Raw genomic sequence first — 13,718 nt, 5'->3', positions numbered from 1 at the left:
AACCCTCTCAGTGCATAGTTGGCACTTTTCCTTCTTGACTTTTAGGCCTGCGTCTTTGAATTTTTGAAGGACCATTCTTAGGCGTTTTTCTAGTTGACTTCTTGTGGGGGCGGCTATCAAGACATCATCGAAGTAGGGTACAACCCCTTTTATACCCTGCAGCAACCTCTCCATCAAGCTTTGAAAGATGCCAGGTGCTACGCTCACTCCGAACTGGAGTCTGTTACATTTGAGCGCACCTCTGTGCGTGACTATGGTTTGGGCTTCTGCGGTCTCTGCATCTACGGGTAGCTGCTGGTACGCTTGGGCTAAATCAAGCTTTGCGAATACCTTTCCGCCCCCGAGTGAGTGAAGAAGGTGTTGGACCACGGGCCCGGGATAGGTGCTCTGCTGTAGTGCGTGGTTCAGGGTGGTTTTGTAATCCCCACAGATTCTCAAAGATCCGTCTGGTTTTATGGGGGTTACAATTGGGGTCTCCCATCGGGCGTGGTCGATGGGTTCTAATACGTCCTGGGCTATTAACTTGTCCAATTGTTTGTCAATCTTTGGTTTGAGTGCGAAGGGCACTCGACGAGGCTTAAGGCAAATGGGCGCTACATCAGGGCAGAGATTAAACGATATAGGGGACCCCTTGTACTTGCCTAATTGCTCGGTGAAGACTTCTTGGAAGTCCCGGACGAGGGCCGCCTCCCAGTCATCGCTTACGGTCTGGTTGATGCCTGCCAGCTCGATTCCTAGCAGCGCGAACCACTGCAAACCCAATAAACTGGGTCGGTCTTTGTCAACGAAGGTGAGAGGTAGGGTTGCGGTGTGGTCTTTAAATGAGACTTGGACGTGACTGGAACCAGCGACTGGAATCCGATTTCCCTGGTAGTCCTTTAATATAAGTTTCTGAGTGCTGAGATCCTGGCGGCGGATGTCAGGGATCAGCTGCTTGAGGGTTTTCCAGGAGACCATTGATAGGGAAGACAAGGGGGCCGACTTCCATAACACATGGTCGTTTTTCAATGGTGACCCTTACCCGGATTTTCCTCGCATCAAGGGATGAGGCGTGGCCAATGGTGATGGTCTGGTGCGCCTCTTCTCGTCTGGTAGAGGTGGCTAGTGCTCGATTTCTGTTGTGGGGGTTCCATTGGTTGCTTGGGCGGTCCCGGTTTAACGGTGGGGTGCCTGTTGTCTGCCGGAAACTATTCTCTCTTCTGTTTGGGCTGGATCCTCGCTGGCTCCTGCAGACTTTTGCAATGTGGCCCCTCTTCCCACAGGAACGACAAAGGGCGTCTAGGAACTTGCAGTCTGACCACGGGTGGTTTCCCCCGCATCCAGCACATTGATACGGGGGCTTACGACCCCGCAGGCCTCGCTGATCGCGCTCTGATCTGAGTCTATTGACTTCCTCTTCCTCACTTTCTGATGAGGATTCGAGGTCTTCATGGTGGGTGGTCGTTGTGTGTCTCTCTGAGGGAAGAGCAGCGTCGCTGGCGAGTTGGCGATTGGTTCCATTCGCTCGGCGCATTCGGGCTGCTGACTTCCTGGTTGCTTCTGCTGCAGTAGCATCGGCTATGACATCTGCGAGGGCGATGTCCCCCTTTGCCATAATCTTGCTTTGGGTGGTGAGGTCTCATAAACCCAGAACGACCCGATCTCTCATGGCTTCTTCCAGATTTGCGAAACCACAGAGTCCACCCAAATTCCTGAGGTTCGCTATGAAGTCCCCAACGCTTTCGCTTTCCTGTTGGTCCCTCTGGTAAAACTCGTGTCTCCTGATGAGGGTTGGCACCGCTGGGGCATAATGGGCCCTGAGGATGGGAGCAAGGGTATCCCAGTCCATTGTTTTGACTTCTGCCGGTTTGGCGAGTGCTTTTGCCATCTTGAAAATGGCAGGTCCGCAATGCGTTAGGAACACAGCTCGTTTCTTGCCAGGCGTAGCATCCTTCAGGTTATTGGTTTCCAGGAACATTTTAAACCTGTCCATGTACGAGTCCCAGTCTTTGTTGGCTGGATCAAATGGAGCGGGTGGTATGGCGCCGCTGGTCATCTTGCCACTATCGGTGTGCCCTCAGCCACATGCTCTGTTAGTGTTCCACGAGTGCTTAGTCAGCTCTATCGTCTCCGCATCCCATCCTCGTCGCCAGTGTTAGATCTGGGAGAGTGGGCGCAAGAACGGAGACGAGGCATCGAATAGTGACTCCAACTCTTTATTAGTGACTTCAGAACAGAGCAAAATACTCAGGCAGCAGCAGCTCCTTTTATAGAGCTGGCTGCTGTCAAAACATCCAATGATTTGAGTTTGCCGCGCTTGGGGCGTCCAATCGCGGCGACCCGTTAACTAGCCAATCAGATTAGTCTAAAACGACCAATCACGATAGGCTATTCACGGACCAATCAAAAGTGCAGGATTACAAGCCTGCCGTGGAAGAAAAGCAATTAGAGTTTCAGTCTTACGAGCCTGCTAGTTCAGAACAAATAGCACTTAGACTTATATACCGCTTCACACTTTTACAGCCCTCTCAAGTGGTTTACAGAGTCAGTCCCTTGCCCCCAACAATCTGGCTCCTCATTTTACCCACCTCAGAAGGACGGAAGGCTGTGTCAACTTTGAGCCTGGTGAGATTCGAACTGCCAAATTGCAGGCAGCTGGCAATCAGCAGAAGTAGTCTGCAGTACTGCACTCTAACCACTGCACCACCGCAGCTCAATGCATTCTATTTTGACTTAACCTATGGCTAGCTAAACCAATCCTGGCTTGTTCATCTTTAGATCAGATAGGAACCAAAACTATCTTTTCCTGCTATTGGATCTAAAAGGACACTTTTAGAAGAAAAAACTGGGTGATTTTAAAGGATCTAAAGTATATATCTTCTGGACAATTTGCAGATGACTACAAATAGCTTAACAAAGCTTCTTGGGTATAGGAAATGCTGTTTATTTTTACAGGAAGAAGCTAGGTTTAAAGACAATCTGGCTCCTCATTTTACCCACCTCAGAAGGACGGAAGGCTGTGTCAACTTTGAGCCTGGTGAGATTCGAACTGCCAAATTGCAGGCAGCTGGCAATCAGCAGAAGTAGTCTGCAGTACTGCACTCTAACCACTGCACCACCGCAGCTCAATGCATTCTATTTTGACTTAACCTATGGCTAGCTAAACCAATCCTGGCTTGTTCATCTTTAGATCAGATAGGAACCAAAACTATCTTTTCCTGCTATTGGATCTAAAAGGACACTTTTAGAAGAAAAAACTGGGTGATTTTAAAGGATCTAAAGTACATATCTTCTGGACAATTTGCAGATGACTACAAATAGCTTAACAAAGCTTCTTGGGTATAGGAAATGCTGTTTATTTTTACAGGAAGAAGCTAGGTTTAAAGACAATTCTATTATATTGAGTTTGCTGCTTCAGTTAGTAGAGGCCATTCATGTTCTATCTGCAATACTGTGCTGCCATCTATGGAAAATTGGAAAACTTTTGTGACCAAATGTCTCATGGCCAATGCATTTGCCTGTGCAGATGGATTCAACATACAAATTAGCTTTCTAATGTAAGGGTTACCAAAGGCTAAGAAGTAGAAAAACAAGGTAAACTACATATTTATGCATGCTTTGAACAAAGATTTGGAGGAATGCTTTAGGCCTACATATGGTATCACTGCTTTAGGGAGTTGGTTATAATATGATTTTTAAAGCAGTCATACTTCTTTTGCTGGCTTGCACAGAACCTGCCAAATGAGAGGGCACTTCAATACACAGCAGAGAAGTGAGTTCCAAATATGTATGTGCTACACATTTTAAAAATAAGTTAATGATGCTCTTGTGCAATATTTTCTCCTAGCAGCTTCATTTAGGCTTCCCAAATCCTAATATGGCCTCTTTGGATTTTTGTTTATCAGATTGGGGGATCTCAGCCATTGTATGAATAACAAACCATGGTTTATGGGCTTGACATACTCCACAGTTGAGGGCTTGAAGTACACCACAATTAACAAAACTGGTTGTGCCTGTTTAGAAAGCAAACACAGCCACATACTCAATGGGAACCAAAGATATAAACATAAAAGAGCATGCACGCTTGCAAGATTTCCTGAGATGATTGGCTAGAGATATAAATATGATAAAATTTTAAAAGACAATAAAAAAAAATAGGCTGCATGCTTAAAAGCATGAGGATTATAGTTTTAAGTAAAAAAAAAAAAAGCCAATGCAATCCTAGGCTGTTTTAATAGAGGGATGGAATCAAGACCATGTGAAGTTCTAGTATCACTTTACAAAGCCTTAGTAAGACCACACTTGGAATGCTGCACCCAGGTTCTGGTCACCACAATATAAAAGAGATTGTAGAAAAAGTGCAGAGAAGAGCAACGGATGATTAGGGGACTGGAGGCTAAAACATACAAAGAACGGTGGCAGGAATTGGGTATGTCTAGTCTAATGAAAAGAAAGACTAAGGAAGATGTGAAAGCAGTGTTACAATATCTGAGGGGCTGCCACAAAGAAGAGGTTTCAACCAGGGATGGGATTCTACCAGTTTGCACCTATTCTCTAGAACCAGTTGTTAACATTCTAAGCAGTTTGGAGAATTGGTTGTTAGAAGAAATTACTGGCCTAATCCTGTAAGGAAGGCAGGAAGGAAACATTCTGGTGTTGCTTACAGAAACTGCCTCTCCATTAACCCTTATTACATTATTGGCAGGACTAGACTTCCTGTCTCAGGAACTTCTCTGGAGTTTTTTTTTCTCTTCCTTTGCTGGTATTTTGCTTGTGTGGAGTGACCAAAGTTACAATGGCACTGAAAAAAGTGACTTATGACCATTTTTCACACTTACGACTGTTGCAGCATCCCCACAGTCATGAGAGGTCAGGCGAGGAGATGCGTGCTTTGATGTGAGTGATGTTGAGTTGGCCACACCCAGCCAATAACATGACCACCAAGCCATGCCCACCCAGTCACATGACCACCAAGTCACGTCCACCCAGTCACATGACCACCAAGCTACGCCCACCAACTAAGCCACGACCACAGAACCAGTTGTTAAAAAATTTGAATCCCACCCCTGGGTTCAACTTGTTTTCCAAAGCACCTGAAGACAGGCCCAGAAGCAATGGATGGAAACTAACCAAGAAGAGAAGCAACCTAGAAATAAGGAGGAATTTCTTAACAGAGCAATCAACCAATGGAACCGCTTGCCTTCAGAAGTTGTGGGAGCTCCATGACTGGGGGCTTTCAACATTTCAAGAGGCTGGACAACCATTTATCTGAAATGGTGTAGGCCCATGATGGTGAACCTATGGCACACCAAGCCCTCTCTCTGGGCATGCTCAGCTCTGCCATGCATGTGCATACCCGCATCCCGCCGGCCAGCTGGTCTTCGGGTCTCTGCTGCGCATGCACAGGGGCACACATGCGGGGATCATGCATGCATGCACAGGAGGCGGGACGCATGCACAGAGGTCACACAGCATGCACAGAGGGTGGTGGTGTGCATGCATGCACAGGGGGAAGGGTGCATGTGTGGGGTGCGCTAATGTGTTGCATTTTGGGGGTGCACGTGTGCACACTTTGGGCACTTGTTGCTGAAAAGGTTAGCCATCAGTGGTATAGGGCCTCCTGCTCAAGCAGTGGGTTGCACTGAAAGACCTCCAAGGTCCCTTCCAAGATGATGTCTGAATGCCCAAGCACACAGCCCCATTACAGGTAGTCCTCGACCTATGACAATTGAGCCTAAAATTTCTGTTGCTAAGCAAGACAATTGTTAATTGCTCCATTTTACAATTCCATTACTGCAGTTGTTAGGTTAGTAACTCGGTTGTTAAGTGAATCCCCATTGACTTTGCTCGTCGGAAGGTCACAAAAGGTAATCACAAGACCCCCTGGACATTACAACTGTCATAAATATGAGTCAGCTGCCAAGGAGCTGAATTTTGATCATGTGACTGCATGGGGATGCTGCAATGGTCATGAGAGTGGGGAAAAAACAGTCATAAATCACTTTTTTCAGTGCTGTTGTAACTTTGAATGGTCACTAAACAAATGGCTGAGGACCATTTGTACTGCCTTCTCCAATTTCCCTGTTAAGAGCTCCTCCTACCTTTTCTCCTTACCTCACCATGAATATTTCCCTGAAATTCAGTACAGCCCAAGCCCAGCTCTTAAAAGGAAATGGCAACCTAGAGAAACCCCAATTTTCAACTCCTCAAATCAGCTGATAAACTTATCGTTCCCTCCACTAATGAAAAGTATTTAGAATCAATTGATGATGTAACTTTGGTGAAGTGGTGAAAAAAACTCTTGTAGTTTCCTTTGGCTTCATGAAGCCAATTAAACTCCATCTTTAAAAAAAAATAACAATGAGCTTCCTCAGCTCGGCTGCCCTTCTGAAGGGCTCTATTTCTTAACAATAGAGCTAACCTCAAGTACATTGACAAGGAACATCAAATAACAGGGTTGGAAGAGACCTTGGAGGTCTTCTAGTCCAACCCCTTGCTGAAGCAGAAGAACCTACACCAGGGGTGTCAAACTTAGATCTAGCACATGAGGCCGACCTGGAAACAGTGAAGGACTGTCCTGCAAGCGGCCTTCCTGAACTCCGTTTTCACTGGCAGAGGGTTGCAGGAGACCGTAGCAGCCGAAAACTGAGCTCGGGAGCGCGTTTTCGCTGGCAGAGCACTAGGGCCACTACAGGAACCCCCTGACACGAGTGATGTCAATCTGACCACATCAACCCTGGCCACGCCCATCTCACCTCCTCAAGGTCAAACACAACCCTGATGCAGCCCTCAATGAAATAGAGGTCAATACCCCTGCCCTACACCATTCCAGACAAATGGCTGCCCAGCCTCTTCTTAAAATCCTCCAGGACCAGCTTAGCTGCTCCAAACTGGCCAGACCATCAGATCCCTATCACTTCCCACCAGGGGTGAGATTCAAATTTTTTAACAACTGGTTCTGTGGGCGTGGCTAAGTTGGTGGGCATGGCTTGGTGGTCATGTTATTGGCTGGGCATGGCCAACTCAATATCACTCACATCGAGGCACGCATCTCCTTGCCTGGCCTCTCATGACTGTGGGGATGCTGCAACAGTCGTAAGTGTGAAAAATGGTCATAAGTCACTTTTTTCAGTGCCATTGTAACTTTAAATGGTCACTCCACACAAACAAAATACCAGCAAAGGAGGGGAAAAAAACTCCAGAGACTTTCCTGAGACAGGAAGTCTAGTCCTGCCAAGAATGTAATAAGGGTTAACGGAGAGGCAGTTTCTGTAAGCAACACCAGAATGTTTCCTTCCTGTCTTCCTTACAGGATTAGGCCAGTAATTTCTTCTAACAACCAGTTCTCTGAACTGCTTAGAATGTTAACAACTGGTTCTAGCGAATAGGTGCGAACTGGTAGAATCCCACTCCTGCTTCCCACCTTGTAGCCCTTAACATCTATAGCTTTTCTATAGTTCAGGATCCCTCTTTTTTTTCTTTTTTTGTAATCTTTGCAATAAAGTTTGGCTCTTCTCCTCAATGTTGTGCCCTTCTTAGGACTGCATTGACACAGAAGTCTATTTTGTGGGACCCGTCTCCATTTTTTACTGTTACCCCAGTTTATGTCATGATCAAGACATGAGTGCCCAGGTACTGAGCAGTGGTGGGATTCAAAAATTTTTACTACCGGTTCTGTGGGTGTGGCTTGGTGGGCGTGGCAGGGGAAGGATACTGCAAAATCCCCATTCCCTCCCCACCCCACTAACCTGCTTTCCAGCGCCGTTCTCCTGTGCAGGGCAACAAAAGGAGACCCAGCCGATCAGCTGGGACTTGGGAGACGGAGAATAGATGGGGGTGGGGCCAGTCAGAGGTGGAATTTGCCGGTTCTCCCAACTGCTCAAAATTTCCACTCCCGGTTCTCCAGAACTGGTCAGAACTTGCTGAAAACCACCTCTGATTCTGAGGCAAGAGAAGAGAATCATGCAGTTGAATGTATTTTAAATTGCTTCGATGCTGAGTGACCAGGAGATGGTGGTATGACACAGATATATGAAGTTTCCATGGCCAGCCATGGTCAGATGAGATGCTAGTTTTGACAACAGAGGTTATCAAAAGTGTAATTTGTTGGCTTCAGAGAAAGCCAAGGAGCAGGATAGAGTTTTTCCCTTTGTCTTTGGAAGAATTAAAAAAAAAAAAAACCACAGAGCACAATATAGCCAACTACAAAGATACAGCAAGAGGAAGGGTTAGAAGGTAAATTCTAAACAAATTTTCCAAAAGAAATTAATTTCGGGCCATAAATTATTTTTCTTTTTTTACAATACATTTTTATTAATTTATCACAATATACAGTGCAAAGAGAAGTTTAAAACATTAATTTAAAAAAACTGGGGGGGAGGGGAGAAAATATGGTGTAAACAGGGAAAAAGAAAGAAAAAGGCAATGACTTCTAACTCTCTTTAGCACAGAAAAAGATAACACTACAACCTTAACTTTTTACTTTTACACAACAGTATATACCTTACTAGTCATTTATATACCAACACACTAATCAACAAAAACAAAGTTTCATTTTTTTTCATTGCAAGCACAAAACCCAGAAGCAAATAAAAACAAAATGAAATATATTCTCTTTTTTGAATAAAAGAGTTGATTTGACTATTTTAGCTATTTTTTTTCTTGAAGCAAGGAGGGATTTTCATATTTTATGGTGTTTTTGAGACCTAAAACGTTGCTGTGTCCCTGGAAGGAAGTTGTGAACTCCTGCCACATGCTACGTGCTTCATTAGCTGTTGCTTGGGTTTTCATTAGGCCGATTCATTAATAAATGCATTGTATTTGCAATGCGTTAATAAAAATAGTTCAAAAAAGTTCATATGAAAGTAATCTTATTTGTACACCTGTATGGAAATTCTTAAGTAGATGTCTTTTCTTGATGTCTGATTTATTTGTTGCAGTTGTTTTTATTTTGTCAACATATTTTCGGTTTTATTCTTTTAGAGTGTCTTGGATTCCTCCCCTCCCCACAGGATGATATACAGTATTTAAAATCAGTAACTTTCTTTGTGGAATAATTCTTTGGTATCCATAACTGATTTGTGAACATTATGTCATAAAATCTTAGAAACTATAAGGAGTATTCCACTAATTTATGCGTAAGAAACCCTTTCTCACTCAGCTAAAAGATAGAAAGTAAGATGAACAGTAAACTATTCATCCAAATTTCTTCCATTTTGACATTTTCTCAAGCAGACAAGAGGCCATTTAATAATAGGCGCATTTCATAGAAACATATGAAATTAAACCAAATTTGTTTATGATATATTGTGGGGAAAACAAAACCACACTTACTGTATGTATTAAATAGAAAACATTAAGTGAGTAGGTATATAAAATGAATTGTTTGCTTTTCATCAGTCAATAGTTTTAATTTTGCACTCACTGTAAAAAGGCATGCTCATTCATAAAAGTGGAACAATCACATAATCTTGTTAGCCTTTTAAATTGATGCATCCCTTTTTAAAAGAGTGCCTATGTTTGCAGAATTAGTCTTAAAATGAATTAAATGGCTTAAAATGATTATGACTGTCAGAATATATTTTTTCAGATATTAGATGATAAGGATGACAGGACTAGTAGGACAAGGACCTTCACTGGGTTTCTTATAGTGGCCCACCAGATGCTGTTGGGATTTTTGCAAGCAGATGGTGGAGACATACCTTTGTGTCACCAAAATCCAATTGCTCTTTGGAGAAATAATATTGCCAACCTTGGGGTAACATTGAATCTTCAAGACCAAGGGTCTTCAAACATGGCAAGTTTAAGACTTGTGGATTTCAACTCCCAGAATTCCTGAGCTAACATGACTGGAAGAGGAATTCCACAAATCTTAAAGCTGTCAAGTTTGAAGACCCCTGTTCAAGACTAATAGTCCTTGATAGACAACCTCCATGAATTTACCCCATCCCAATCTGAATTTTTTTTCCAGGAAACTAAAATAATTCTTACAATAGAAAAAAAAACCAGACTGCTCTCCTTGATTCCAGAAATAATTTTTTAAACATGGACCCAGTTTACCTAAATACAGGTAGTCTTTGGCTTATGACAATTCATTAGTGACTATTCGAACTTACAACAATATTGAAAAAATGATTTGTAGGCTGTGGCCCTAACTATTGTAGCATGTCCTTGATCTTGTGATCAAAATGCAGGCGCTTGGCAATCAGCAAGAATTTATGATGGCTATAGCAGGTCACCTGCTTTGCAACAGAAATTCTAGTTCCCATTATGGGTCACAAGTCGAGAACTACCTGTAATATTTGTTGGTTTTTGATGAAGCTGGTATTATTGGAAAGGGTGATGGTTTAAACAGGAGGGTTGAAGGATCTGGGTGAGCAAAACTTAGTCTTTGCATGCAGAGCAGAGGCGGTATTCCGCAGGTTCTGACCAGTTCTGGACAACCAGTAGTGGAAATTTTGAGTAATTCGGAAAACCAGCAAATACCTCCTCTGACTGACCCCACCGCCATCTATTCACTGCCTACTGAGTCCCAGCTGATCGGCTGAGTCTTCTTTGGTTGCCCTGCGCAGGAGAACGGAACTGTAAAGCAGGTTAGTGGGGAATGGGGATTTTGCAGTATCCTTCCCCTGACGTGCCCACCAAGCCACACCCACAGAACCAGTAGTAAAAAATTTTTGAATCCCATTACTGATGCAGAGATTCCAACTGTAGCATTTCTTTGTAAAAGAAAGAGGAGATGAAAAATAATAATTATGGGAAAGCCTAGAACAGGGGTGTCAAACTCACAGTGTCACATTGTGGCCCGTGAGGTATCACAATGTTTTTTCTCCTTCGCGGAGCTGGGGTGGGCATGGCCTACACGTGACTTATCTGGCTTGCGTGTCACCAGTTTGACACCCCTGTTCTAGAATGCTCCTTCTGCAGTTGAGTGGACCGTGGGAAGATGCCCTCTGTGACCTGATATACACTATAGGTGCTGATGATTGCCATTTCTTTCTTTCCCAATCTCACCCAGGTGGGTTTTTCCCCCACTCATTTTGTCTTACAATAGGCCCCCTTTTTTTTCTTCTCTTCCCTACTCTCTCCAACCACAGGAACCTCATCTTACCTCCCTTCATTTTTTAAAAAAATAAGCATTTAAATGCACAACAGAACAAAATTGTCATCACATCCAGAATTTTTATTCATTTGGAGCACCATGCGAGGAAGGATATGATGATGGATTGAGACAGGACCTCCGTTTTCTTTTTAAAGATAATGTAAAATGAAATTTGGGAACCAGCAAGGATGCAGGATACAAGAACTAGAGTAGAGAAGGTGACCATATGGGGCTTGGACTCTCTTCCCTGTGCTACTCCACAGAGGTGGCATCACATCCAGGAGGCAAAGTGAACAATTTTCCTTCAAAGCAACCATTTTGAAAACATGGTCTTTTAACCCCTCAAAGGGGATTGGAGGGGATGGCTCTGGCTGAAATCCATTATTTTTGCATGTTTATTTTGTCAACTAGATTGACTCCTCTGTTTTTTTGTTTAGCTTGGTTTCAATGTGGACAAATACAGATCGAACTTATTTCTAAAAGTTTGCGGAGTAGAAACAGGTGGTGTGGAAGTGGCTTAAGGAATGGCAGCATCTGGCAACAAAGAGAGACTGTTATGTACTCTTTTACAAAAGAAAATTAAAGCTCTTGTGGCTGTTTTTTAATCAGTTTTCTTAAGGGTCAGTGGCTAAGAGTAACTCGTGGAACTTAATATGGTTGATTTGACCATCTCTAGTGTTTGGTTTTACCTCCGTCTCACCACTTGCTTTTGCTATTGGCTGACGTTTTATTTTTCCAGAGTGTCCTAATCATTGTACTTATTCTCTATCTGCCTTTCCATCTACCCATCTATCCATTTTTCCATCTATCCATCAAAAACAAAGGAGCTTTTAATAAGATTTTCATGCAAGTCTGGAAGGGCTTACCATTTAAATGAGCAATGAAAAAAGTCAGTGTTAATTTAAAACAATGAGGAAATCAAGTAGCTCAGTGAGAAAACAACCCTGCTCACTCTTGCTGGTAAAAGTTGCTGAGACTGAAAAGTGTGAAGAGCTGTAGAAGTTGCAAAATGTACTACATAAACTCTTAAACCTGTGGATTTTTAGGATGCCTCCTTTTGTAGAGCTTTTATTTAAAGAATGTAGAATTCTAACTCTCCCGGCTGGGGTAATAAAGGGATAAATACAATCCAAAATTCTTCCTGTGACCTTTCATGAGGAGATATGCTACTGCAACTTTCCAAAACGGTGTGCAGTGAATACAAGGGAAGACACTAAGATTATTGATAGATAAGGTAGGAGATGAACAGGCTGAGCCCGAGAGATGGGGTCAAACAGGTTATTAATCACGAGTCCCTTTGTGCTCATAAGAAATCTAAGTCCAGCCCATCTTGAATTGCATTGACTATTATCTGCCACCAATTTGCTTGGACCATTAGTTGTTCAGATTCTTGTAGAGAGCGCTTAGGGTCCTCTTTGTAGACTACAGTTCAGCATTCAATACCATCAGTCCAGACACTCTTCTAAGTAAATTAAACCAACTAGCGGTACCTGAACACACTTGTAAGGGGATCATAAGCTTCCTAACAGACAGGAAGCAGCAGGTGAAGCTAGGCAGAATCACATCTGATACTTGTACAATCAGCACAGGGGCCCCCCAATGCTGTGTGCTTTCTCCACTTCTCTTCTCCCTACATACCAATGACTGCATCTCAAATGATCCATCTGTTAAAATATTGAAGCTTTGTGATGACACAACAGTGATTGGTCTTACTCAAGATGACGAATCCGCATACAGACAGGAGGTTATACAACTTACTTCATGGTGTAACCGGAACAATCTGGAACTGAACACACTTAAAACCATAGAATTGGTGATAGACTTTAGGAGAAACCTTCCCATACTATCACCTCTTACAATACTAGACAACACAGTATCAACAGTAGAGACCTTCAAATTTCTAGGTTCTACTATATCACATGACCTAAAATGGACACCTAACATCAAAAACATCATCAAAAAAGCACAACAAAGAATGTTCTTTCTGCGCCAACTCAGAAAGCTCAAAGTGCCCAAGGAGCTGCTGATCCAGTTCTACAGAGGAATTATTGAGTCTATCATCTGCACCTCTATCACTGTCTGGTTTGGTTCTGCAACCCAACAGGACAGACACAGACTTCAGAGAGTACTTAGGACTGCAGAAAAAACAATTACTACCCACCTGCCTTCAATTGAGGACCTGTATACTGCACAAGTCAAAAAGAGGGCTGTGAAAATATTTACAGACCCCTCACATCCCGGACATAAATTGTTTCATCTCCTACCCTCAAAATGACGCTATAGAGCACTGCACACCAGAACAACTAGACACAAGGACAGTTTTTTCCTGAATGCCATCACTCTGCCAAACAAATAATTCCCTCAACACTGTCCAACTATTTACAAAGTCTGCACTACTATTACTGTTAATCTTGTCATCACTCCTTATCACCCATCCCCTCCCACTTGTGACTGTATGAATGTAACTTTGTTGCTTGTATCCTTATGATCTATATTGACTGTTTCCTAATATGATTTGATTGCTTATTGTACCTTATGACTGTCATTAAGTATTGCGTCTTATGATTCTTGACTCTTGACGAATGTATCTTTTCTTTTATGTACACTGAGAGCATTTGCACCAAGACAAATTCCTTGT

This window comes from Notechis scutatus, chromosome 7, assembly GCF_049901735.1.
Source record: "Notechis scutatus isolate UNSWTSFEM ecotype Mainland chromosome 7, rNotScu1.2, whole genome shotgun sequence".
Classification (NCBI taxonomy): domain Eukaryota; kingdom Metazoa; phylum Chordata; class Lepidosauria; order Squamata; family Elapidae; genus Notechis; species Notechis scutatus.
This window is presented reverse-complemented; position numbering follows the sequence as displayed.